Source organism: Hibiscus syriacus, unplaced genomic scaffold (genome assembly GCF_006381635.1).
Source record: "Hibiscus syriacus cultivar Baekdansim isolate YM2019G1 unplaced genomic scaffold, ASM638163v2 tig00116925_pilon, whole genome shotgun sequence".
NCBI classification, from domain to species: Eukaryota; Viridiplantae; Streptophyta; class Magnoliopsida; order Malvales; family Malvaceae; genus Hibiscus; species Hibiscus syriacus.
In genome coordinates, this window is record NW_024063474.1 from 41,822 (window position 1) to 69,129 (window position 27,308).

The 27,308-nt window shown below is 36.4% G+C and overlaps 1 protein-coding gene, 1 long non-coding RNA gene and 1 pseudogene across 2 annotated transcripts in view; 1 reads left to right on the top strand and 2 right to left on the bottom strand.

Moving 5' to 3' along the window:
* The window catches only part of LOC120187938 (uncharacterized protein At1g76660-like), a 25,273-nt gene extending 8,802 nt beyond the window's left edge, over window positions 1-16,471 (bottom strand). The window contains exons 1-2 of the mRNA XM_039191522.1: window positions 16,417-16,471; window positions 16,333-16,341 (exon numbers count right to left, since the gene is read on the bottom strand). The gene's annotated coding sequence lies outside the window, so the exon portion shown is untranslated. The remainder of the gene's footprint in view (window positions 1-16,332; window positions 16,342-16,416) is intronic.
* On the bottom strand, window positions 15,194-16,418 carry LOC120187952 (annotated as a pseudogene).
* Window positions 16,472-20,632: 4,161 nt separating the features above from the next.
* LOC120187939 lies at window positions 20,633-22,328 on the top strand. The gene is made up of 4 exons (XR_005522368.1): window positions 20,633-20,787; window positions 21,117-21,221; window positions 21,752-21,926; window positions 21,991-22,328. It is a non-coding gene; the product is annotated as an uncharacterized LOC120187939 (long non-coding RNA).
* Window positions 22,329-27,308: the final 4,980 nt, after the last annotated feature.

Genomic DNA, 27,308 nt, shown 5'->3' on the forward strand with positions numbered 1-27,308 from the left:
TTTTAGCCATAAATCGTAATACCTGGACCATTATCCAGTAATATGTCATAATCGTAATAATGAAATAAACCATATAACTGATTTCCACCTATACTCCATAAATAGTCTCATGATTAACCTAAGAGAATGCCTTGGGGCCTATAGCCTACCCAAGGATCATCTTAGGTCCGTAAGGATTTACCAGCTTGATCAGAGTTGTACCTCCATACTCCAGTCTACCCATATAATATCCCAATAAAATGATTTCAGTAGTAATCAGTATATTTCATGATCCATAAATCAATAACAATCATATTTTCCAATGAAAACAGGGAAACCCGAAAACACATTTCAGGTAACCATAATTCATTAACCAATAAATTCCATGGTTCCATAATTCAGAAAAAATCATATTTTTCGATGAAAACCAAAAATCAGATATCACATACCATGTTGTCATGGTTCATAAATCAGTAAATCAATACTTTCTTTAAAACTCATTTCAAAACATATAAAACCGGCATATAGTACATATGGAACACACTAGAGGATCCAATTATTTATCAAAAACACAGGGTAATTATCAGAATGGATAACATGAATCTGATGTAATTTGATCGGATTCCAGGAACGAGGTCCTAATGAAAATGATCGATTACTAAAGGATCTAATCGTACATTTAGAGTTGATACTTTAGAATCTCAATATGTTTTCATGTGCATCAGGAAAACGTTTAGGAATGTCCGGAATGATTTGAGCTAATAAAGGAGAAACGAAGATTCAAGACAATTACAATCCATGTTGATCGATCGGTTTATCAAACAATTCGAACTGAACAACTCTCAGAACTAATGCATGTCAACCCGTCGATTTGTTGCCTTTCCAGGGTATTCACTCTTTAATACTAACAATTCTTCTCCATAGATCATCTTTAGAATTATCACTGAATATACCTTAAGGAATCGAACATGTATCCCCATAATCTTTACTTCCTTTCTACATTACAACAATATCAAGAATTGATGACGTATTTGACTCTTGGTTCATAATCCATAGGTACCGTACATCATAAAAATTCATTGTTATTCCCAGACTCATTCAATAACTTACTAAATTCTCCATCATTAAGTTTACTTAATTCATTTAATAGTCAAGTCTATTTCAGTTACTCTAGAGTTTTCCAGAGTAATTAGTACATTTCTGAATTTCGGATACATGCTATACTTTTGTTCAGTTCAATTTGGTATTCGTAGTTGATTTGTCTAACGAATAGCCACTTCTTAGTACCGAATGCGATCTAGAGTTGAGCTGAGCTGAGTACTTCCAGAATTATCATCGATCCAAACTTGAGAAGACGAAACAAGATTCGAGTGGTAAATATGCTATTCAGGTACTGACATAAAATTAGCGTTGGTCAACTCACTTAAGTTGAGTTCCATAACTTTTAAGGGTAGTACAACTCCCATGTTTGTTTGGATTCCTTAATTAATCCAAAACATTTACTTAGTCTATACTATAAGGGCATTTTAGTCATTTTAGTGCTCAATGTTTTTCCATCCATTTCAAAGCTTGAAGATATTAATTCATTCCTGGGCTTGGCGATACTCTTGAGTCATTTTCATTATATGGGTATTGGTCATTTTACTAATCCAGCGTATTTCAACCCTTTTCTCCCATCTGATCTTATTATTTAATTCAAACGTATTATCTTTTCCAGACCTTTCGAAATATTCTAACAAAAGAGCACCCTCGATAATTTATTCTTAACTCGGAGATTTTTAGGTCAATTGTCTTCTCAGAAGTTATCAACAGGTTACAAAGAATTTTTTGTACAAAGACAGGATCTTAACAATTAAATCCTTAATTTATCGATTTAATTACGAATCCTCAAAGTACTTTCTCATTCAGGGTCAAATCGGTCTATTTTTACCTTTCAAGGGCATTTTCATAATTTTGTAATTTCACCTAACCGAAATATTCTCATAATTTATTATCCAAGTACCTTTGGCATTTAATCTTTAATGATATAATTTATAATTTACAAAATTAGACTGATTAATTTATCACTTAATCACAAAACTTGTAGTTAAATTCCAACTGTCCTCCAATTTCTTATATTAATCATCTGAACCATATTCAGTTACTGAATTTTTACCGTATTCGAATCGAGTGTAGAAATTGTAGAAATTAATTAACTACACAAATGAGACCAAATATTATCTTATTCATGCATTTACCAATATCAGCATGTTCCATAAAGCATAAAGAGGTAGTAAAGTATTACCTCGATTTTTCGTGCCCTACTGATCGACCATTTAAATTTCATTCGAACGCCCTCGATCTTTCATTCAACTTCCAATATTTTCCTCTCGATCCAGACCATCAAAATTACTAACTCGCATCCAAATAATTTTCCTCTCCATAAAGATAGCTTATTAGAATTGAAATAATAATTTGGAAACCCAATTAGTATAATAAAATACTTGTGGGATTACTATAATAATTAATCACTAAAATTAGGGACTGAACCAAATTAATTTGCATTATTTAGCCATAAACTAAAACTAAAGGAAACTATAAGACAAGACCAAATTCTTACCAAGCCTTGAGGACTCATGATGATTTTCCACTTATTTTATTAACCACCCACGTGATTTTCCTTTTGGGAATCATAACCCCATTTTCCCTTTCCTTGCTAAAAGTTCCTACTATTGCTCCCATTTTTAGTGAAAAAAAATTCATGTGAAGCAAAGTTTATGCCTCCACCGACCGTATCTCTTGTTGAATATGTTGGACCAAAAGTACCTCCCTTTGTTTGCCCACGATAGAGCCTACCATCATCCCCATGATACCCGTAATTGTTTACTTCCCACCCCGATTGCCTGCGCATCTTGAAGCCTTCAATGGTGAATCAAATAGAAATTTGACCATTGACTCCAGCGTTCTTCATATAAATCTCGAAGTAATAAACTAGACGCTTTACAAGAACCAATTATTGGCTTGAACCACTCTGATATCATGGCCATTGAGGGTTACGGCAGTATACTTCACCGACAACTTATCAGGCGCCACCACCAAGAACCCTGCCGAGCTATTAATTGTCAGTACCACCTTCTCATCATTTTCCATCTCTACCGGAGCCTTAGAAGAGCCGATCCGAGCCAGCTCCAAGAAGTATAAATCGGGATCTTGGCTTAAGCTATCAAAACTGTTGTTGTTTCACTGACTGGAGTTCATCATTTTTTTTAAGTTTCAGTCTTTCCTGGAAAAATGATTTTCCCTACAATTATTGAAATAGATAATACAAAATATGGCGTGGCACAAACATCAAAACGACGTCGTTTCAAAAAACTCAAATATATTCCAACACGACGTCGTTTCGATGAGTAAAATAGGAAAGAGAGTAAAATCCAATGACTCATGGTGTAATTTACCCTTTTTTCTTCTCTTCTTCATTTTCACTTCGTCGGCCACCATGTCATTTTCATTCATGGCTTGGTTCGTCTCGATCCTCTAAGTCTGAATTTGGTGATTGCTTCACCGGAAAATATCTAAAAACTTGTGAATTTATGTAACCCCCTCAGAGCGATGCGGATAGTCCGATCCGATCTGGAGTGTCACATTAGGGCCACTGGAGCGACCCACTGTAAAAATAGCGAAAAAATTAAAACTTTTCTTAAAACATGTAAACTCATAAAATCATTTATGAATACAAAATAAAATTTATCAGTATTCGAAATAAAACAGATTTTCAGACTCTTATATAAAACAAAATACAATTACATGCCCCCTAATCACATGTACCATACTCTGCAAGCAATGCTGGAAGAACTCCCTTATTGATATTGATAGCTGCACTGGTACAATTCTTTTAACCAGCAATGGTGAGTAATAAAGTAAGCTTCGGAAAGCTCAATAATACAGAACTACCAGATGATGCTGAAAAATGTGCAGATACAGATAAACATATATTTCCTTATTGAATCATACATATACAAATTTTCGGGATAATCTGGGGTGCCACTGGTAGTTCATCGAGTAGAAGTCATGAATCTCAGTTCATAAGAACATTTCATACTATCACTTTTTCATGAGGTCGAATAGGATGTCTAGTGTGTTCCAATCAAAACCAATGAAAAGATATAAATCTTTTAAAACCATAGCGGAACCCTCCAACCAAACTCCATTATGCAATTCCCCAGAACTGCTTCCGTAGGGCTTACCCTAAGCACACAGCAAAGGGGGCCAACCTAAGATATGCCTTGGGACCTATGGGTCTATCCAAGGGTATTATTAGGTCTATAAGGTCTTACCAGCTAGATCAGGGTTGTGCCTCTATACTCCAGAATCATATCTATATAAAAATCCTATATAAATTAGTTTTAGCCATAAATCGTAATACCTGGACCGTTATCCAGTAATATGTCATAATCGTAATAATGAAATAAACCATATAACTGATTTCCACCTATACTCCATAAATAGTCTCATGATTAACCTAAGAGAATGCCTTTGGGCCTATGGCCTACCCAAGGATCGTCTTAGGTCCGTAAGGATTTACCAGCTTGATCAGAGTTGTACCTCCATACTCCAGTCTACCCATATAATATCCCAATAAAATGATTTCAGTAGTAATCAGTATATTTCATGATCCATAAATCAATAACAATCATATTTTCCAATGAAAACAGGGAAACCCGAAAACACATTTCAGGTAACCATAATTCATTAACCAATAAATTCCATGGTTCCATAATTCAGAAAAAATCATATTTTTCGATGAAAACCAAAAACCAAAAACCAGATATCACATACCTTGTTGTCATAGTTCATAAATCAGTAAATCAATACTTTCTTTAAAACTCATTTCAAAACATATAAAATCGTCATATAGTACATATGGAACACACTAGAGGATCCAATTATTTATCAGAAACACAGGGTAGTTATCAGAATGGATAACATGAATCTGATGTAATTTGATCGGATTCCAGGAAAGAGGTCCTAATGAAAATGATCGATTACTAAAGGATCTAATCGGATATTTAGAGTTGATACTTTAGAATCTCAATATGTTTTCATGTGCATCAGGAAAACGTTCAGGAATGTCCGGAATAATTTGAGCTAATAAAGGAGAAACGAAGATTCAAGACAATTACAATCCATGTTGATCGATCGGTTTATCAAACAATTCGAACTGAACAACTCTCAGAACTAATGCATGTCAACCCGTCGATTTTTTGCCTTTCCAGGGTATTAACTCTTTAATACTAACAATTCTTGTCCATATATCATCTTTAGAATTATCATTGAATATACCTTAAGGAATCGAACGTGTATCCCCATAATCTTTACTTCCTTTCTACATTACAACAATATAAAGAATTGATGACGTATTTGATTCTTGGTTCATAATCCATAGGGACCGTACATCATACAAATTCATTGTTATTCCCAGACTCATCCAATAACTTACTAAATTCTCCATCATTAAGTTTACTTAATTCATTTAATAGTTAAGTCTATTCCGGTTACTCTAGAGTTTTCCATAGTAATTAGTACGTTTCTGAATTTTGGATACATGCTATACTTTTGTTCAGTTCAATTTGGTATTCGTAGTTGATTTGTCTAACGAATAGCCACTTCTTAGTACCGAATGCGATCTAGAGTTGAGCTGAGCTGAGTACTTCCAAAATTAACATCGATCCAAACTTGAGAAGACGAACCAGGATTCGAGTAGTAAATATGCTATTCAGGTACTGACATAACATTAGCGTTAGTCAACTCACTTAAGTTGAGTTCCATAACTTTTAAGGGTAGTACAACACCCATTTTTGTTTGGATTCCTTAAGTAATCCAAAACATTTACTTAGTCTATACTATAAGGGCATTTTAGTCATTTTAGTGCTCAATGTTTTTCCATCCATTTCAAAGCTTGAAGATATTCATTCATTCCTGGGCTTGGCGATACTCTTGAGTCATTTTCATTATAGGGGTATTGGTCATTTTACTAATCCAGCGTATTTCAACCCTTTTCTCCCATCTAATCTTATTATTTAATTCAAACGTATCATCTTTTCTAGACCTTTCGAAATATTCTAACAAAAGAGCACCCTCGATAATTTATTCTTAACTCGGAGATTTTCAGGTCAATTGTCTTCTCAAAAGTTATCAACTGGTTACCAAGAATTTTTTGTACAAAGACAGGATCTTAACAATTAAATCCGTAATTTATCGATTTAATTACGAATCCTCAAAGTACTTTCTCATTCAGGGTCAAATCAGTCTATTTTTACCTTTCAAGGGCATTTTCATAATTTTGTAATTTCACCTAACCGAAATATTCTCATAATTTATTATCCAAGTACCTTTGGCATTTAATCTTTAATGATATAATTTATAATTTACAAAATCAGATTGATTAATATATCACTTAATTACAAAACTTGTAGTTAAATTCCAACTGTCCTCCAATTTCTTATATTAATTGTCTGAACCATATTCAGTTACTGAATTTTTACCGTATTCGAATCGAGTGTAGAAATTAATTAACTACGCAAATGAGACCAAATATTATCTTATTCATGCATTTACCAATATCAGCATGTTCCATAAAGCATAAAGAGGTAGTAAAGTATTACCTCGATTTTCCGTGCCCTACTGATCGACCATTTAAATTTCATTCGAACGCCCTCGATCTTTCATTCAACTTCCAATATTTTCCTCTCGATCAAGACCATCAAAATTACTAACTCGCATCCAAATAATTTTCCTCACCATAAAGATAGCTTATTAGAATTGAAATAATAATTTGGAAACTCAATTAGTATAATAAAATACTTGTGGGGTTACTATAATAATTAATCACTAAAATTAGGGACTGAACTAAATTAATTTACACTATTTAGCCATAAACTAAAACTAAAGGAAACTGTAAGACAAGATCAAGTTCTTACCAAGCCTTGAGGACTCATGATGATTTTCCACTTATTTTATTAACCACCCACGTGATTTTCCTTTTGGGAATCATAACCCCATTTTCCTTTTCTGCTAAAAGTTCCTACTATTGCTCCCATTTTTAGTGAAAAAAAAATTCATGTGAAGAAAAGTTTATGCCTCCACCAACCGTATCTCTTGTTGAATATGTTGGACCAAAAGTATCTCCCTTTGTTTGCCCACGATAGAGCCTACCATCATCCCCATGATACCCGTAATTATTTACTTCCCACCCCGATTGCCTGCGTATCTTGAAGCCTTCAATGGTGAATCAAATAGAAATTTGACCCTTGACTCTAGCTTCATATAAATCTCGAAGTAATAAACTAGACGCTTTACAGGAACCGATTATTGGCTTGAACCACTCTGATATCATGGCCATGGAGGGTTACGGCAGTATACTTCACCGACAACTTATCAGGCGCCACCACCAAGAACCCTGCCGAGCTATTAACCGTGTTGAGCTCAGTCGATACCACCTTCTCATCCTTTTCCATCTCTACCGAAGCCTTAAAAGAGCCGATCCGAGCCAGCTCCAAGAAGTATAAACCGGGATCTTGGCTTAAGCTATCAAAACTGTTGTTGTTTTCATTGTTTCACTGACTGGAGTTCATCATTTTTTTTAAGTTTCAGTCTTTCCTGGAAAAATGATTTTCCCTACAATTATTGAAATAGATAATACAAAATATGGTTGGTGGAGGTTGAGCTGCAGACTGGGGTGGGGTGGTCTCGTGTACACTTTTGATTGGTGGGTAAACAAAAGATCCAACATATTTTAGTTTAAATTTCTCTATCCTGATTTCAGGTGTTTTTTCTGAAAAATCACCGGTGATCGGTATATTTACTGATCTAACACCGATCAGATTATATTTCCTGATCTAACACCCGTAGCAGTAAAGCGCGCCCCATGAACCGCGCTATATGCTGATTTGACGTCACGTGGGTATAGCGCGCTCCTTGCCCCGCGATATACGATGATTTGGCGCCACGTTGGTATAGTGCACCCCCTGATTTGCGTTATACCTAGGTATCTGACACGTGGGGTATAGCGTGATGCGGGGGAGCGCTATACCCCTAAATACCCGTTCCACACCTCAATCCTCCCTATAAATACCCTCATCCTCAATCACTTTTATCACACAAAATTCTCTCAAATTCTCTAAATTTCTCTCAAATACTCTCCCTTTTTAAGGTATATTTTATAATATTTTTACTATTATGTATATAATTTATTTAAGTATTTTACTTTATTTAATATTTTCCTAATATAATTCTTTTACAGATATATAATGGAAGGCAATCTACTTCGCTCGGATGGAAATCATATATCTCTACACTTTGCTGATACGGTAACATTTTAACGTTTTAATTTAATTTAAATTATTAGTAATATTTAGTTGATTTATTTAATGCATGATTATTAGATTAAGAATTAAATATCTCGACACTTTGTTGATACGGTAACATTTTAACGTTTTAATTTAATTTAAATTATTAGTAATAATTAGTTGATTTATTTAATACATGATTATTAGATTAAGAATTAATTTTTGTAATTATTTATTTTTAGGAGAAGGACCGTGTATTAGATCATTTTATTAGGAATCTTAAGTTAGTGATACCCAGCCATGTCTTGCCGTATTTAGTAGAGGCTGGATTCGGTTATATAGGTAGATATCAGGGTCACTGTAAGATAAAGCCAGACCTGATTTCTGCCTTAGTAGAGCGGTGGAGGCCGGAGACCCACACATTCCATCTTCCGTGCGGAGAGTGCACGATCACGCTTGAGGATGTTTCTATGCACCTGGGGCTTCCGGTGGATGGAGATGTGATATCGGGGATAGCTTCCGATTCTTGGACTACTTTGTGTCGGGATAGTCTAGGACGTGTCCCGGAAAATTTTATCGGAGGTAGGATACCGTTAAATTGGTTAGATGCCAATTTTTGGGAGTTGAGCACAGACGCCTCTAAGGATGAGGTTAAGATGTATGCACGAGCATGCATACTCCAGCTGATAGGAGGGTTGCTGATGCCGGACAAATCACGCAACCTAGTTCACTGCATGTGGTTGCGACATCTTAGCGACTTTCGTCTCGCCGGATCATTCAGTTGGGGCTCGGCAGTTTTGGCTTTGCTGTACAGGGAGATGTGTGGAGCCACTAACTACAGGCGTAATGCTATCGGCGGATGTCTCCTGCTGCTGCAGTCTTGGACATGGTATCGATTGCCCTTTTTATGTCTCGTTGTGAAGAACCCATTCGTATTTCCACTACTTCTGAGGTAATTATAAAACTGATTTTGTATATTAATAATTTTATATAGTGTATAACAAATTTTTTTTCTTGAATAGGTGGTCTACTGATAGGAAAAATCATCAGGAGCTACCTGATGATTTAGAAAAAATTAAGGTGCTAATCGATCAGAAGGCTGGCACACAGGTATGCATTTTAATGTTTAAAAATCGATTTTAGATTATAGTTATATAATTAGATTATTATTTTGATAAAAAATATATATTATTTGTTTTAGTTTGAATGGGTGCCATATTCTACTGATGATGTGAGGGCGTTGATCCCACCTGAGTTGAGGGGTCCATCAGATGTTTGGATGGCGATGGTCCCTCTGATCTGTTATGCGACCGTCGAGTGGTACTCCACTGATCGCGTGCTCCGGTAGTTTGGTTGTTTTCAACCAATTCCGGAAGCACATCGCAATATGGACGAGTTGCATAGCTTAAATTGACGCGGCAAGACAGATACAGATTGGTTGGTGAGGCATCATGGGTGGGTCGTGTTGTGGGAGGATCGACATCGGCGCCTTCCCCGTAGAGAGCCCATTTTTTATGACCTCTTGATGTATGCTGAGGATTATTATGAGTTGGTTCAACAGTACGGGGAAACCGTTTCTACTTCCCGAGGATGCACGAGGGCAGACCTTTCCACGACGTCGACAGAGACGTTCACCGACACAGCACCATCGTCCCCTGACTCGTGGACGGAGAACAGGTGCTTCCGGTTCATCCTCAGCTGCACCAACAGGATCTTCCCAGCAGCCACCGCAACCATATATTATGTCGCAACCATATATGATGCCGCCATCGCCTTTCCATTACCAGATGTCACCGCCGCCGCCTTCACCTGGTTTTATGACCCCGCCACCGCCACCATCACAGATGACCTCTCCTGGAGGCTATTATGGGTCTATGTTTGCAGATCCGACTTAGGGTTCATATGCTGGATATTTGGCGGGTTTAGCCTCATCACCCATGGCTGCAGCACAGACACCTCCTGTACAGTTTTCACACTCAGCGATGTCTGGGTTTTCCCAGTTCTCGCAGGCCGATGGGATAGTCAGTCATACACCTCCAGGGTCCTTATTCTATGGAGGTGTTTCATCGTCATCAGCTCCTCATCAACCTAATGTACTTGCTCAGGACAACGATGACGACGACGACGACAACGAGGAGTCAGAACCAGTGATACGAAGAAATCCTCCTCGATACCGATAGCCACCGCCCTGCGGAACACATTCGCGACGCATACATTGATAGATTTTTTTATTATATTTGTATTTACTTTATTTTGTTTAATTGTAATTTTTTATTATTTCTCATTTAATACTTACTTTAATTTGTTAAATTTGTTGGATTTTTTTAATATATTTCAGTTAATTTTGTTTATTACCATTTAATTTTGTTAAATTGTTATTAATTTGATAAAATTTAATGATTGTGTTCGTTTTTTTAATCTTTATCAGCGATTATCGAATGACATTAACTTGAAGTAAATGCAAATTAAAATACAAGAATTATTATTTGATAAACAAATACAATATTTCCTCATCAATTGTTACTTGATGATAATAGAAGTGGACATGTTTTTCTAGTGTATCCTGGGTTTCTACAATGGCCACATCTTGTCTTGTCTAGATCTTTCTCGAATATCCATATCGCAATGAATTCAATTGGATTTTGGACGACCACGCTCCCTCAATAAACTCAGATTTGGTACAATCGGAAGCCAATCTTGAACCTCATCAGGGTCTTTGTCATTACCTATGGGGGGAAACTCAAATTCGTATACCTTAAAAACTTCAGATAGTAGGTATACGGGATCCACAAAATGGTTATAGTCTTGACGTGTATACGAGCAAGCTGCTATCACATGAGAGCATGGATACTTCAGAGCTTGAAAAAACTCGCAGTCGCACGTTCTGTCCCTTAGATTTACTCTTAACGACACAGCTTCAATCCCTTGAAGAGGTCGCGGCAAATCTGTGACACGAAACATTTCATCCCTTCTAGAGAAGCTTGTTACATACATTCCATTCGATGCAACAATTTTTTTTTGTATATCTGCCACTAATCTAGGGTGATAGACATGACCGCCTTGCATCCAGGTTTAAGCTTGTCCCCCGAGCTTCGCAAAAAGTGCCCCCAAACAAAAATATATAGTTTTTACTAAAGCCGCTACAGGTAAGTGACGTGCACCCTTTAAGGTGGAATTGATTGCCTCAGCCAAGTTGGTCGTCATGTGTCCATATCGATATCCACCATCATATACGTTCGTCCACATTTCTTTATCGATGAGGCTGATGTAATCGTATCCTTCCTCGTTCTTCGCTCGCAAATCTTGAAACATTGATTCCAACGTTCGAGGAAGTAGTTCACAACCTGATCAAAAAATGTATAACTTACAAACTTGTTTTCTTTGCAAAATTAAAATGATCAAAAAATGTATAACTTACTAAATTGCTCTCACTTACCCATGCGCACAATTAATTGACGCTCATCATTCTTCTTATACCTTCCATGATAGTTCGCAACAATGTGTCGGAGACAATACCTATGTTGGACAAAGGGTGGTTGCCACATTGGACCCAAAGACTCCATTTCTGTTTTGATCCCAGCTCCGCGATATGAAATGACACAAAATTTTCCCTCGTGATAGTATGTGCACGTAAATTTCGGAGGAAAAAAGCCCAAGAATTTGTATCTTCTCCTTCGACAATAGCAAAAGCAACTGGAAGAATGTTGCGATTGCCATCTTGGACAACTGCCAATAATAAAACTTGCTTGTATTTTCCATACAAGAAAGTCACGTCGATCTGGATCACATGCTTGCAGTATTTGGCAGCATTAACGCGCTGTGGGTAACTCCAAAAAACTCGGTAGAATTGGCATCGATCGCGAAGAACTCGATCATTATGGTATGCATAGGAGGTTTCGAAGTCCACAATTGTCCCATGATTTAACGTCCGCACCAGCCTAAACCAACCTGGAAGTTCGTTGTAAGATGCATCTCATTCGCCATGAAGTTTGACAATGGCATTTTATTTTGCCAACCAAGCTTTTTTATAGGAGACAGTGTACCCATACTGCGATTGTATAGCTGAAATCAACACTGCAACAACTATATGAGAGCTTGCTTTTACCATGGGCATGATGGCTTGGCATATCACTTCAGAGTCCAAGTTGGGATGATCTTGGTTGACCCCTCCAACACAACATGTGTGAGGACCGTTATATACTGCTAGTTTCTATATGTTGTTTTTCCTCTTCATTTTCGATACGCGAACCATCTAATTGCATCCATTTTCGCGTCGGGCACAATAGCATACATATTTTTCGGTCGTCGATCGGTTGAATCTAGACTGAACATAATTACGGATATTATAATTTTTGATAGCCATCATCGCTTCTTCTTTGCTTGAAAACTCCATACCTAAAGATAACTCACCATTATTTATTGATGAGTAATATTCATAGTCACCGAGATGAGGCATATCCGCAAATTCTGGCCCGTACATTGCACCATAATCAGCTTCATACATGTGTGCAGGAGGGTCAGTTTGTGCCACATTTCCTGGAACTTCATCATCATCGGAGTTGAATTGCGGTGATTCTGGGTGAATGAATAGTCCAGTCTCAGCACCATCTGCACCAGGCTCACGAAGCGGTTCTTCTAGTGGAGATGATGGTTCCTCCATGCTCTCCACATTTAGGTCGAAGAACCTACTGCTTGCACACCTTCCCATTGAACTGTAAGGCATATCGACATTCAGATCGAAAAAGCTCGCAGTTGAATGCCTCCCCCTGGAGCTTGAAGCCATTATGTCAAATGGAAACTGCACAGATGGTTGGGTCGATGGAATCTCCATATGGTCAAAGAAATTTGCAGATGAATGCCTTCCCCTTCAACTGGACGTGGTGTTGCCATACGGATTGTTCGTGGACCCACCTCGGTACATATCGTAAGGAGTTGCGGATGAATGTCTCCCCATTATGGCATTAAAATCATTACATATTACTGTAGTCGGGCTGTCAACTTGATCAACTTGTTCAGCTAGCCCATAGTGTGAGCTTAAAGATTGACCTCGAACAGCACACACTTGAACAAAATGTGCATACATCTCAATAACGGCGTCTGAATAATTACTTTGAGCTTCAACCATCATTTGAACATCATCATTGTTCGAAAATTCGAACGTTGTATAAGTTAATGGCAATAATGATGTTGGAAATCTGTACTGCAACGACGACATTCTTCTACTACTTCCAACATGAATCTTCCTCGAAATCTTCGTTATCAGTTCCTCAAGAGTTATGTTTCTCTTGAATGATATTTTAACACGCTCATTTGATACGAAAACAACGTCGGTTTCATCTTCTCGAATTTCACCATCATAATAAACAATAGCTGAAAGTCGCGCCATTCTTTGGATTTAAAAGTGCGACAATATTATATCTGCAAAAAAGATAACTGAAACAAACCTGATTAAATAAATTATATATAAACGAAAATATAACACAAAATTTTTTTTACACATCAACGTAAATAATTTAAATAATATAATTTTATATTATTACATGCACCGTAAAACTATTTCGACGTATGCTCCCGCTTTTTAATTTTACAAACATAAAAATTAATTGAAAATAATTAGTATAATATTTTTTTTCAAATAATGATAATAAATAATAAGTATAATTAAAAAATTATAACGAAATTATCTTATAACGAAAAATCGCACGAACTTCTAAATCAAATATGAGAAGATTGCCAGAATTATTACTCGTTGACGGAATTGTTGTATTAATTTATAAGAGAGGAGAGATGCGAGGAGATGTGAGAACCGGAGGAGTGTTTTTATAAACATATAAGGTGCGGTACCTGCAACGTGTTATATGTAATTATTATATAGCGCGGACCAGAGACCGCGTTAAATATAATTTTGGTTCGGCGTATAGCGCCCCCTGATCCGCACTATACCCCTACATGGCGTATAGCGCGGTGCAGGGGGCGCGCTATACCCCACGTGTAACCTAGTCAGCGTATAGCGCGGTACAGGAGGCGCGCTATACTCCACGTGACGCCAAATCAACATATAGCACGGTTCAGGGGGTGCGCTTACTGCTACAGGTGTTAGATCGAAAAATATAATCTGACCGATATTAGATCGATAAATATACCGATCACCGATGATTTTTCGGGAAAAATACCCTGATTTCAGCCTTGATCAATTATTGAGACACATGTCTGGTTTAAAGCCTGTACATTAATCCCAAGGGTTATTATTATTTCTTCCTTAAAAATATTACGTCTCACCCTTAACTACTTGGTAACAGCTACAGATGCGTTGAATGTTATCACAAGTGGTAATTTTGATTACAAAAATACATGTTGAAGAAAGGTCCTTCAACTACACGAGCTTGTTTAAACAAACTCTTACATTGTTTTTTATATTTAATTAAGCTTTTTAGCCTTTTATTTTTATACAAGAAAACCTTTCATTTTAATCCAAAGAGGGGTAAATTTACACATAAAGTCCCTTAATTCCACTCAACATTTCTAGTTAATCCAACTTTACGATTTTACAATTTAATCCTCAATTTCTTCCAAAATGTCACTTTAAATTTAATATTTTAAAATTCCTAAAATTTAGCCCCTAAATTAGGGTGTTACAATTTGGACTGAAACGTTTCAGTTTTCTCACTTTCAATCTCAAATTTGTGGACTTTGGATCAAGTTTCGAGAAAATGGAGGTCGGATTCAAACTCAAAGTATCAAGGTAAAGCGACCCATCCCATTTTAGAATCAAATGACCACCATCTATGGCAGTCGACGGTGGCTGGTGGTGGCATAGCCACCTTATGTTTTTATTTTATTATTTTAATTATCCTATATTAAATAATAATAAAATGTCATTTCATTAGTTGTTAGTGAGAAAACGGTCGAGTGAACAAAATGATTCGATTGTAAAGTTCAGTGACCTGCATTCGATTGAACGACCCGAACTCCCTCTTGACCTGCATTCGTATGACATAAACACAAAACCATGTGAATTATTTTACCGACCAGTGATCAATGTAAATGGTATGGCCATGGCCCATGGCATTACCTCAAGAATACGGTTCGAGTTGTCGACGACACCTCGAACTCTGCCTTTGTCGATGCGGTAGTGAGTGCTGGTTGTGGTCATTTGTTTTCCAGTGAATTTGGCTACGGTCTCTGCATCAAACCCTGAGAATGCGTCCCTGTTGGACGTAAAAGAAAAAACATAAAATTATGTTAGCCTAAAAAACTATGGTCACACCTATGAGGACGATGACAAAAAGAATAATGACCTAAAATCTTGACGTTTCTTTAAGATCGAAGTCCAATCCGATCCGACCTGAGCACCACTTGGAACCAACAGCTCAAACAGCATGTTGTCATCATGAATTGGAACTCCCCATTCTTCGTCATGGTACGCCACATAGATAGGATCTAAAGCATCGAATAACAAATCATTTAAATTTCCAGAAATTGTCAAAATTTGAAAGTGAAAAATGACAATAACAAGTACCTGAGTTGGGGGTGATAAAGCTACACCTCTTCTTTTCCTCGGCGGACTTGGTGTTATCGAGAGGAGACTTGAGATACAAATTTGGCTGATTTCGATCTCCTGTAGTGTGCGATTCTCATCTTTCTTTGTGCTTGTTGAAGAGCCACCTATTCCCTCCCGGCCGCAACGATACTTCCGGGAGCCTCAACGAGCAAAGCCGACGAGTAGCTCAATGACGACGGATCTACACAAGAAGAATATAATCTGTTCCCCATACCCTCTTTGAAACTTTTCGATTTCTTCCTCTCCAAGGTTCTGATATTGCTTATGGGAATGACAACCTTTTCAAAACTAATGTTCAATCCATTCGGATCACTCCCTCGCTTAACCGGGTTCGGGAACTTCGAGCTCGGGGACAAAGGCGATGTCAACAACGCCTTAGCCCTGCAACCATTGGCAACACTAGTGGAAGGCAGCATCGATATTAACGGTTGAGGCAGTAGAGGAGAGATGGGTGGTATCTTCTTCAACGAATTACGACTATCGAGGAACCTTGACACCTTAAGAGTTGTTGTAGTATTAGTATTATCTGACACCTTAGCCTTAGAGGAACACATTTTTCTTTCTTTTTGTTCTTTTCTGTAGGGGTGAAATGCAACAACAAGTAGTAATGATGGGAGAGAAATGAGTGATGAAACAAGGAATGAAGGGGAAGGAAGAATGGTGGGGGTTATATAAAAGGGAGGAAAGTGGCGACGAAGGAGGGGGAAGAGAACATAGGGAGGTTGGGGTCTGCCATACAACCTCTTGTGAAGGGCATTACTTTTTGGTAACTATACCACGGGGGTGACCTTGACACCCTTTATTTTATTTATATTTTTGTTCTTAGCCACTTGGCATTGGTTTAACACATAATTATTAACAATTAATGCCATTGATAAAAGTTCGAATAAATGAGGAGAGAATCATGGAAAGATACATAGACTATGTGATACAGTAGCCAAGGTAGGAGATATGTTGGGTGGTGGTCACCTCTTGTGCCCTGTTATTGTCAATTAGTTTTGGCTGGCTGGGTTTAGTTAACCTTGGGAAACTTCCCTTCTCTTATAACTTGTATATCTGAAAAATATAATTTTATAATATTATAATTGTAATAAAAGTTTGATTTGATAATTAAAGTCTAGAGTTTACCCTATTTTTTTTTCTTTTCTTTCATCTTCGTTAATCTCTTTTCTTCTTTTTTTGTGATCGACGATAATACCAGTTTTAACATTGATCGTCGATCTTGATATTTATTTTTTTATTATATTGTATCTTTAATTTTTCTTGTTTTTTATTTTTTAATAATTATATATTTATGACACATCATCTTCTGTTTTTATGACATGTTTTTCTATGTCTTTATGACATGTTTTCGGTCGTTTGACCATTAATTTTGTTTATCATTTTTTAAGGTAGATTTGACATCGGCACGATTGATCAATATGATACTTTATTTGTCATCATGTTAATCTTCACTGTTTTGGACCCTCATATTGGATTTGATACACGATTTACGTTTGTGGATAATATTTTCACATCACTCAATTCTCATTTGCGATTTGTCAGTGGTCTTTCAATAGTTTTATTCCTTTTTGTGGTTCGTTTACCAATGCAATCAGATATGTTTGTATCTACCTTTTATCCAAATTTATTTGGTTAAATTTTTTAATTTTTCCTTGTTTGATCCTTGTGATCTTAAAGTAGCTAATTTTCTCATGTTTAAAAAAATATTTTTATTATACGTTTAGTTTACAATTATGTTTGTGAACCTGCATTGTAATTTGAATATTCTCTATTTTTTAATAAAATTAGCAGTTTCTATAAAAAAAATCGAGTTTTATCATATATATATATATATATATATATAAATAGGGATGGAGTATATAATTTGAGTATTTTTTTTATATTTATACTTATAATTTATTTTGTCTTTTAAAATTTTATAAATTCATTCTTAAAATTTCATAAATTTATTACCTTAAATACATCCTAATTATAGGGTTGTTCATTCGGTTAAAACCGAACCGAACCGAACCGAATTAACCATAACCGAATTAACCAAACTTTTTTTTTCTTTAACCGTTAACCGAACCGAACTTTTTTTCAAACATATTAACCGAACCGAATAAATTTCGGTTAATTCGATTAATTTTCGAATTAACCGATTTTTTTTAAAATTTTCTAATTTATATAAAAATTAAATGTTTTTTTAATTAAAAAAAGTTTATAATTAATTTAAATAATATATAATTATAAAATAAAAATTTCAGATAAATTTTTTAATTAATTAATATTGATTTATGTTTAAAAGTTATTGGATCTTAAATTATTAATTGGGTTTTAAATGGTTTGGGCTTAGCCCATATGTTATATATAATATATATAATATTTTTTAATAAAAAAACAGTTTTCAATTAATTTAAATAATATATAATTATAAAATAAAAATTTTATATAATTTTTTAATTAATTAATATTGATTTAGGTTTAAAAGTTATTAGATCTTAAATTATTAATTGGATTTTAAATGGTTTGGGCTGAGCCCATATGTTATATATAATATATTTAAAATTTAAAATTTAATTTCGGTTAATTCGGTTAATTAACCGAATTCGAACCGAATTAACCGAATTCGAACCGAATTAACCGTTAACCGAATTCTAAAAATTTTCTTAACCGTTAACCGACCGAACTAATTCGATAACCGAACCGAATTAATCGAACTAATTCGGTTCGATCGGTTAACCGAATTAATTCGATTATTTGAACACCCCTACCTAATTATATGTGAGATGAGATGAATGGATAAAATGGTAATTATGTTTTGGGTGCGAACGGAATTGAGTTGGAGTGGTGGATAAGGAAGGATACCATGGGAGGAAAAGACTAATAATCGGAGGTATTCTTTATAGCTAGAGCTGAAGTTGCAGATCAATAGAATCTCCCCCTCCCCTCACGGAGAGAGCCTTTTCAGAGGAATAATATGGCTGGTATTCTTTATTTATTAATAAACCATCAAAGAATAAAGTACTAACATTTATACATATTTTATTTTTCCTTTTATAAAATGATACAAATTAAAATTTTATTTTTTCTAAATACATACAAGTATCATGTCGAAGAAAAAAAAATATATTTCTCAGTTGTGGAGAAGTCTCTCGGTTATTTGGTCTGATGTGCGATAGAATCTGATTTGAACTTTGCGTAATGGCAATTCGATTGATTCCTGGTATGATGCATGACTAGGTGATTGAGGTCCGTTATTTCAGTATCTTCATCCACTTGCACCGTTACCTAATATTGGTATAATTGTTTCATCGTTAGTGAACTCCGATGGAGAATAAAAATGGGAGTGTTTCGAGATCGATTGTTGGAGATGGTTCGTCTCAATCTAGCTGCCACTCGGCCACCGTTAGTTGATGGTGGTGACCGTGTCGTGGGACGGGGCAAGGGTAGGAAACGGCTTTTCACAGTGACTAGTACACGCGTGTTGATGGAAAATTCTGTTGCTGCACAACCATGGGATGTGTTGCAGAGTTATCGTGGTCTCCCGCGTATTCAGATGCTGATGTGGACTATTTGTAAGGGTCTTCTTCTCTCGAATGAGGAACGTGTTCGTTGACATCTAACGATGGATGCTAGTTGTTCGTTGAGTGGAGCAGCTACCGAAAGCAGCTCTCACATTTTGCGAGAATGTCCTACGGTTGTGGCTACGTGGAAGGAGGTAATTAAGCCACACCTTGTTCATGAATTCTTTAATGTGGATTTGGTGTCTTGGATTAATAAGAATCTACGGCATCTGCACTATTTCCCAAATGACGAGGAGGACTAGGATATCTTGTTTGACTTACTCGTGTGGTGCTCGTGGACGTGTCGAAACAAACTGATATTCGATGCAGATTTCATTACAAGTCAAAGTGTTTTGCAACAAGGTATTCGAATAAGAGGGGAGGTGACTCGTGCATTATCTCAAATGTATATTAGATCGAGCGGCAAGGCATTAAGAAAGAACTAGACGGGTAAAAATGCGAAGACAGATTATAGGGTTCCCCTAAATTCGAAATAAACTCCCCATTTCTTTTCGCAGGCGGAATTAGTGAAATATATTTAACGGCTATTATTTAGCCTAATAAGTTAAATATATTTTTATTTGGGATCTATGGTAAAATTTACAATGTAACTGGTCGTCATGTCGAATTAAAGAGTTCCGTGAGATATAATTTTTTAATGAGTTATGGGAAGTAGGTCTATGAAACTGAATATATTTAATATATTTTCAGGTACTCGTCACGTTCCATTAATTCTTTTTGTTGTTGAAATTTTAAAAAATATCGTAAAAATTATATTATTTTAATAGATATTGCAAACAGAAAGTCGGAGCTCAATGAGAAGGATAAAAAGTTGAATGATATATTGCAGTTTGAGGTACAACAGTCCTCTTTTCTGTATTTTAAGCCATCAGATTTTGGGCTTCATTTTTTAGGTGTAAAAAGTAATTCATTGTATTATGTCTTGTGTAGGCTAATCTAAAGTCAGATATGGAGAAACAGAAGAAGCTTGTCCTTCAATTTAAGCTGGTTATAAAGTGGAAAGCATTACTTATATTCATCTTCTTGCTGATTCCGACTACAATGCTTTAAGAACTAGAGTTTTGTATATCGCATTTTGGGTTCTGGTTAGTATTTTTGCGTGACATTTTCATTAATTCTCCCAGAGGAGAGCTGAATACAGGTGCTTAAGCTGATTTTTCTTCTGTTTCCTGTTCTTGTTCTCCTTGTTTGTCTATAATATTTTTCTTCCACGGTACTTGCACAGATTCTGGAGAAAACTGTTGAGAGACAGAGAGAAGAGTTGAAGAAAGAAAAGGATGAACATCAGAATGAGAAAACAAAACGTATCAAGTGTGAACGGACTATTATGGAGGCAGTCAGGAAAACTGAAAAGGTTTGTATATTTGTTCTTAGAGCATATTTGCCTCATGTTATGCAAGGGTTCTCAGTGGTTAGTATACTTGTTAGATATTTGAACTCAATTTGGTCATTGTCACGCAAAGCTCGAGTTACGGAGCATAATTGAATGAGATCAGAAAACATGGTTCCTTTTTCGAGATGAACACAAGCTAGAAAATATGTTAGTTTGAGTTGTGTACCCCTAAGCAGAACACAATATTGTGCTGTGAATTTCCCCGTTTCAAGAATAGTAACATACTTTTGCCTTTAATTTCGCTCTTGTTTATGTTGTTTTCTGTGTGGTGGCCTCTTAATGTTTTACAGGGAAAAGCAACCGTTTTAAGTGAGCTTGAGAAATACCAACTGGCTTTGAAGCGTATCTCAGAAGAACTAGAAAAGCTCAAACATGCAGAGGGCAATCTTCCTCAGGTAATAGAGGTTGCAGGGTTTATGAATTATTAGTTTTCTCAATTTGTTTCCGTGAGTAAAAGGGTCTGGTTCCTTCTGTTGGGCATTTTGGCTTGTCAATTTTACTCCATGTACTTTATTTCCTAACACTGCAAAATAAAAGGGAAGGAGTGAAAAAAGTACCTTCTTTTGACAAGAGGAAAGATAACTCACATACAAAAGTAAGAGATTATCAGTACTTTTCTCTTTCTTCCCCATTTCCACCTTAATTTATTAATGGCGGATTAGAGATTCATCAGTTGTTTGTTTCTCTTTGCTCTCGTGTCAATTTGTTAATTGCTTTTTAAAAAGAGGTAAAGGCAAAAAACTTATCTTTCCTTGCTCCCATGATTTTAGCACTTTTGTATAACTGGTATTTTCTTGTCTGGAAGTTGGTTTAGAAAAAGAATGAGGACAAATACCACCTTTTCATGCCTACTTGTATTAAATACTTTCCAGCGTTGATATTGTGAATTATAATTCATGTTTCTTGCTGGATTTAACTTTTACAGGGTACCTCAGTGGTTCAGCTTCTTTCTGGCACCATCTCTGATGATCATGCTTCCCCGCATCTTTCTGCTACAGAGGATTTTTAGAGAGCAGCACGTTCAATTCTAAGTGAGCTTGGAAGTGGCCCCAGTTCTGGAGATGTTCCTTAAGTAGACAGTTCTGCTGCCGTCTTAACAGGTGTCTCTTCTGAAATCATGGCTTCTTTTCTTCTCTTGGATGGATAAGCTCGTTTCTTTTTCAGGCACAGCAGTTCCGGATCGGGGTCCTGTTACTACATCCTCAACAGTACATGAAACAAGTCAGCATCAACCAGCTAAAGCATCTGAAGAGAGGAGATCTATTGTACCTAAAACCAATACTGAAACTCGTAAAACGGGGAGGAAGCTTGTCCGCCCACGTATTGTCAAAGCTGAAGAGCGGCAAGGTGATGTGGAGATGACAGAAGCTACGTCACATGATGTTGATGCTCAAGGGACTCAACAATCAGCTTGCGAACGTCAGGCTTCTGCCACAACTGAGTTGAGTGAGGATTTACCAGTTCCTGGGGAGACCAGCACGGATGTGGTTGCATCTGCTCTTAAAAAAACGAAGGGTCCAGATTCAGGACAGGAGGCTGCTGCAGGTCAAGCTGCTGCACGCACGGAAAATCTCAGTGCTCCACAGTAACTGAAGAAGCTGATGAGACTGTTGGTGATGTGACTCTAGGTTCAAACGAGGAGGTTGTTGATGTGGAGAAGGAAGAGGCTAACACAATGAAAGAAAACTTAGAACAGTCGAAAGAACCCCAGGTAGATGGGACGAATGAGGTTGGACTGCAGGAAAATAAAAACTTGTCAGAAGAGGTCCTTGATAAGCCAAGTGGAAACGAGATGGTAACTGATGAAGAACCAAAGAATCTAGCTGTGCAAGAAAGCCAACAGCTCCCGCCAGACACTGAGGTGTTGTTTGAATCATGGAATTCAAGATTCCTAGTGATTTCAGATTTTAATTTTCACGTTTAGATGGAAAAGATTTCTAATAGAAGAGGACAAAATCGGTGGAATAATGTAATGGAAAAAAAATTCATAGAATAATGTAGTCCATGAATAATTTTTTTATTTGGGGGTGATTGTTATACTGATCTACAAGGTTGTCAGTTGCTCCGAACGACCAACATAAATCGCTATGTGCTCCGAACGACCTCTATAGGTCGTACAGTTCGTCTTTGGCTAAATGTCTAACTACCGATATAGATAATCGTTGTTACTTAGGGAAATTTAGATAATCGTAGTTCGAAACACATGACGACCAATGTAAGTCGTTTAAAAGACATAGCGATCTATGAAAAATTGTAGCATTCGCCTCATATGGACAAATAATCCTTCGACTATATTATCTAAGTAAAAAAAAAAAAAAAATTAACACATTATTCCACAGATTTTGCCAATAGAAGAGTAATAAAATATTTTCAACAATAAATTTTTTCATTCTTTTACCGAATTGTTAATCCTATGCTTTGTTTAGGTATTTTTTTTTTGTTTTCCTTCAACTTGAACTAAAATACTCTTAAAAGATTTATTTCAAAAATATCTTTACTTTTATTTCAAAATTTATAGTCTTTTGTTTTTATAAATTTATTTTAAAAATTTATGTTCACAAATTATCATAATTTTTTAAATATTAATTAAGATTAAAAGAATATATGGTATATTTACTATTTTAATCTACCAATTTATTTTTTAAATTTTGTAAAAATTTTATATAAATTTTATGAATTTAAATTTAATAAAAATATATAAATTGAAAATAATATAATAATATATTTTCTATGAATTTTTATATAAATATTTTCATTGAATATTGAAATTCAACTTGTTAAAAGAATATTATAAATATAATTTAGTAAAATATACATTCTAATAATCTTTTATTTTTTTAATCAAATAATGTAATTATACATTCCTGTCAAACAAACCAAACACAATAATATGTTTAAGCTAATGTAGGGAGAAGGAAGATGGCGAACTGGACCTGAGATAGCAGTAGATACTGAAGGAGGTACCGATATGCATAATGTAGTGGATTCCGCTGAAGTTGGCGGGACAGATCTAGTTTCATCTCCTCTTGCTTCACCTTCAAGGGTTGAAGATGAAGCTCTAGTTACTGCAGCAGAAGGCAATAACTCTCCCAACACTGTAACTGATGATAAGAATGATGAAGGTGACATCGGCGAAGAGACTATTGGTGAAGGATTTGAAAAGTCCAATGATGGTAACGAGCAGAGTGCAATAGACATAGATCCAACGCCTGAGGCTGTCACTGCTGTTGTTGTTACCTCTGGCACTAATGAAAGTGGTGCAACAAGCGGTCCACCAGAGGGTGAGGTCTCAAAAAACATGGGTAGTTCAAGCGGTACAGCTACAACCGAAGCAGAGGGATGTGAAACAGATGTCTCCCATAAGTGGGAGCGGAAGTGAAAGTAGTGCAACCTCAACATTGGTAAATCTTCAAGAGAGAGCCAGAGAAAGAGCCATGCTAAGACAGACAGGAGTAGTAGGTTCTTCTACTACTTTAAGTAGAGGTCGTGGAAGGGTTACGATTCGTGGTCGAGGTACTAGGGGACGAGGTGTGCGTGGTGGACGGGCAGGTGAAGCAGGGACACAAAATCCTGGTCAGCAGTGAACTATTTTTATTATGATGAAGACCGAAGAGGTGAGAAAAATGATGAGATTAGAGGATGCACTCTGCTTTCTTTTTCTTTTTGAATCTTTTTAAATTTGTTTTTGGGAGGGGGAAGACGTTGATGTTGAAAATCAATGCACCGAAAGTGCATGGTTTGAAGAAAAAAAATATTGAATTTTGTCAACAATTGTAGACACCGAAAATTAGGTGTAGAAATTGTTGATTTTTTATATGGACAAATTATAAACTCTAGTCACTAAAATTTAGGGTATTTACAAATTAGTCCTTAAAGCTTCAACTATAAATACCCTAGCTCATTTAGCTTCAAAACCATCCCAAAGCATTATAGCTTTCTTCCAATACTAGAGAGAATTTAGAGAGTTTCTTGAGAGTTGTTTTCTCCTTTTTATCAAGAGAGAATTATCATTGTTTTCTCCTTGGTAGATCGAGAGAGGTTGTAATTCCTATTTTCTCATAGTGAAATTATTCTACCGTTGCCCGTGGTTTTTACCCTAAATTTTTAGGGGTTTTCCACGTAAATTGTGTGTCTCTTTTATCTTCATATTTATTTTCTCAAATTATCAGTTGCGATTTTGCTCTATCCGATAGCCGTCTTCCGCAACAATTGGTATCCGAGCTAGATTAGAGTGTGTAATATCTGCTTATTATCTTTGTGGTTGCCACCAAAAGGTGGATCCTCCAACATAAGAAAATAAGAAGTTATTACCCATTCTTTGAAGGTTCCAGAGAACTATTTACGATAGTGAAATAGTGGGAGCTATCCGTAAAAGAAGTTATGGCAACGAAATTTGATATTGAAAAATTCAATGGGAGAAATTTCTCATTGTGAAAATTGAAGATGAAGGCCATCCTAAGGAAAGACGGGTGTCTAGCGGCTATCAATGAAAGGCCGGTGGATTTCGCAGATGACATTAAATGGAACGAGATGGACGGGAATGCTATGGCAAACTTTCATCTAACATTAGCATATGAAGTATTGTCAAGCATCGAGGAGAAGAAGACAACTAAGGAGATATGGGATCATCTCATCAAATTGTACGATGCCACATCGCTGCACAATAAAATTTTCCTTAAGAGGAAATTGTACACTCTCTGTATGCCAGAATCTACTTCAGTGACGGATCACTTAAATACACTGAACACCTTATTTTCTCAGCTTACATCCTTAAGCTGTAAAATAGGAGAACAAGAACGTGTTGAACTTCTACTTCAAAGTCTAACTGATTCGTATGATTAACTCATCATCAACTTGACAAACAGTAATGTCACCAGTCTAGTCTTCGATGACGTTGCAGCTGCTGTTCTCCAAGAAGAAAATCGGCGCAAGAACAAGGAAGACATACAAGTAAATCTGCAACAAGCAGAGGCATTGATAACGATTAGAGGGAGATCAACAGAACGTGGCCAAAGCAGCAGTCACAAACATGGTAGATCGAAGTCGAGGAGCAAGAAGAATTTAAAGTGCTACAACTGTGGAAAGAAGGGTCACTTGAAGAAGGATTGTTGGAGTCTAAATAAAAACTCCAATCCACAAGGCAATACCGCAAACACTTCAGATGATGGAGATGCTCTATGCTGTGAAGCGTCAACCACCGTGGAAGACAGAAAAAGATTTGCAGATATATGGCTTATTGATTCGGGAGCGACATATCACATGACCTCAAGAAGAGAATGGTTCCATCATTATGAACCTGTCTCAGGAGGATCTGTGTATAGTTGCAATGATCATGCCTTAGAGATCGTTTGAGTGGAAACCATCAAATTAAAGATATATGATGGAACAATTAAAGTTGTTCGAGATGTGCGACACGTGAAAGGCCTAAAGAAAAATTTATTATCCTACGGATTGTTGGATAATAATACAAGAAGATTGAAACACGGAAATGAATCATGAAGGTGTTCGTGGAGCGCTTGTGGTGCTGAAAGGCGAAAAGATAGCATCAAACTTGTACATGTTGAAGGGAGAGACTTTGCTAGAATCAGAAGCCTCTGTTGCCTCATGTAGTTCAGATTCTACAATGCTATGGCATCAGAAACTTGGACACATGTCAGAACAAGGAATGAAAGTCATTGTGGAGCAAAAGTTACTTCCCAGCTTAACAAAGGTATCACTTCTTTTGTGTGAGCATTGTATAACAAGTAAGCAGCACTGGTTGAAATTTAACAAGTCAAATTCTAGAGGAAAAAATGTTCTAGAATTGGTTCACTCTGACGTATGGCAAGCACCAGTTACATCCCTAGGCGGAGCAAAATACTTTGTCTCATTTATTGATGACTACTCCAGGAGATGTGGGGTGCACCCTATTAAGAAGTCAGACGTGTTTTTAACTTTCAAAAACTTCAAAGCGCGGTGGAACTTGATTCTGGAATAAGATCAAGTGTTTCAGAACAGATAATGGAGGAGAATACACAAGCGAAGAATTTGATGACTTTTGCAAGAAAGAAGGCATCAAAAGACAATTCACAGTGGCGAACATCCTCAACAAAATGGAGTGGCAGAGCAGATGAACAGAACCTTGTTAGAAAGAACAAGAGCAATGTTGAGGGACGCAGGCCTAGAAAAATCATTCTGGGCAGAAGCAGTCAATACCGCCTGTTATTTGGTGAATCGAACTCCATCAACTACAATAGAGCTGAAGACACCAATGGAGATGTGGACTGGTAAACCAGTTGATTATTCAAACCTCCATGTATTTGGAAGTATTGTGTACATGATGTACAACGCCCAAGAAATTTCAAAGCTGGATCCAAAATCCAAGAAATGCAAATTCTTGGGATATGCTGATGGAGTAAAGGGGTATTGCTTGTGGGATCCCACTGCCCGCAAAGTGATCATTAGCAGGGATGTTATCTTTGTAGAAGATAAACTACAAAGAA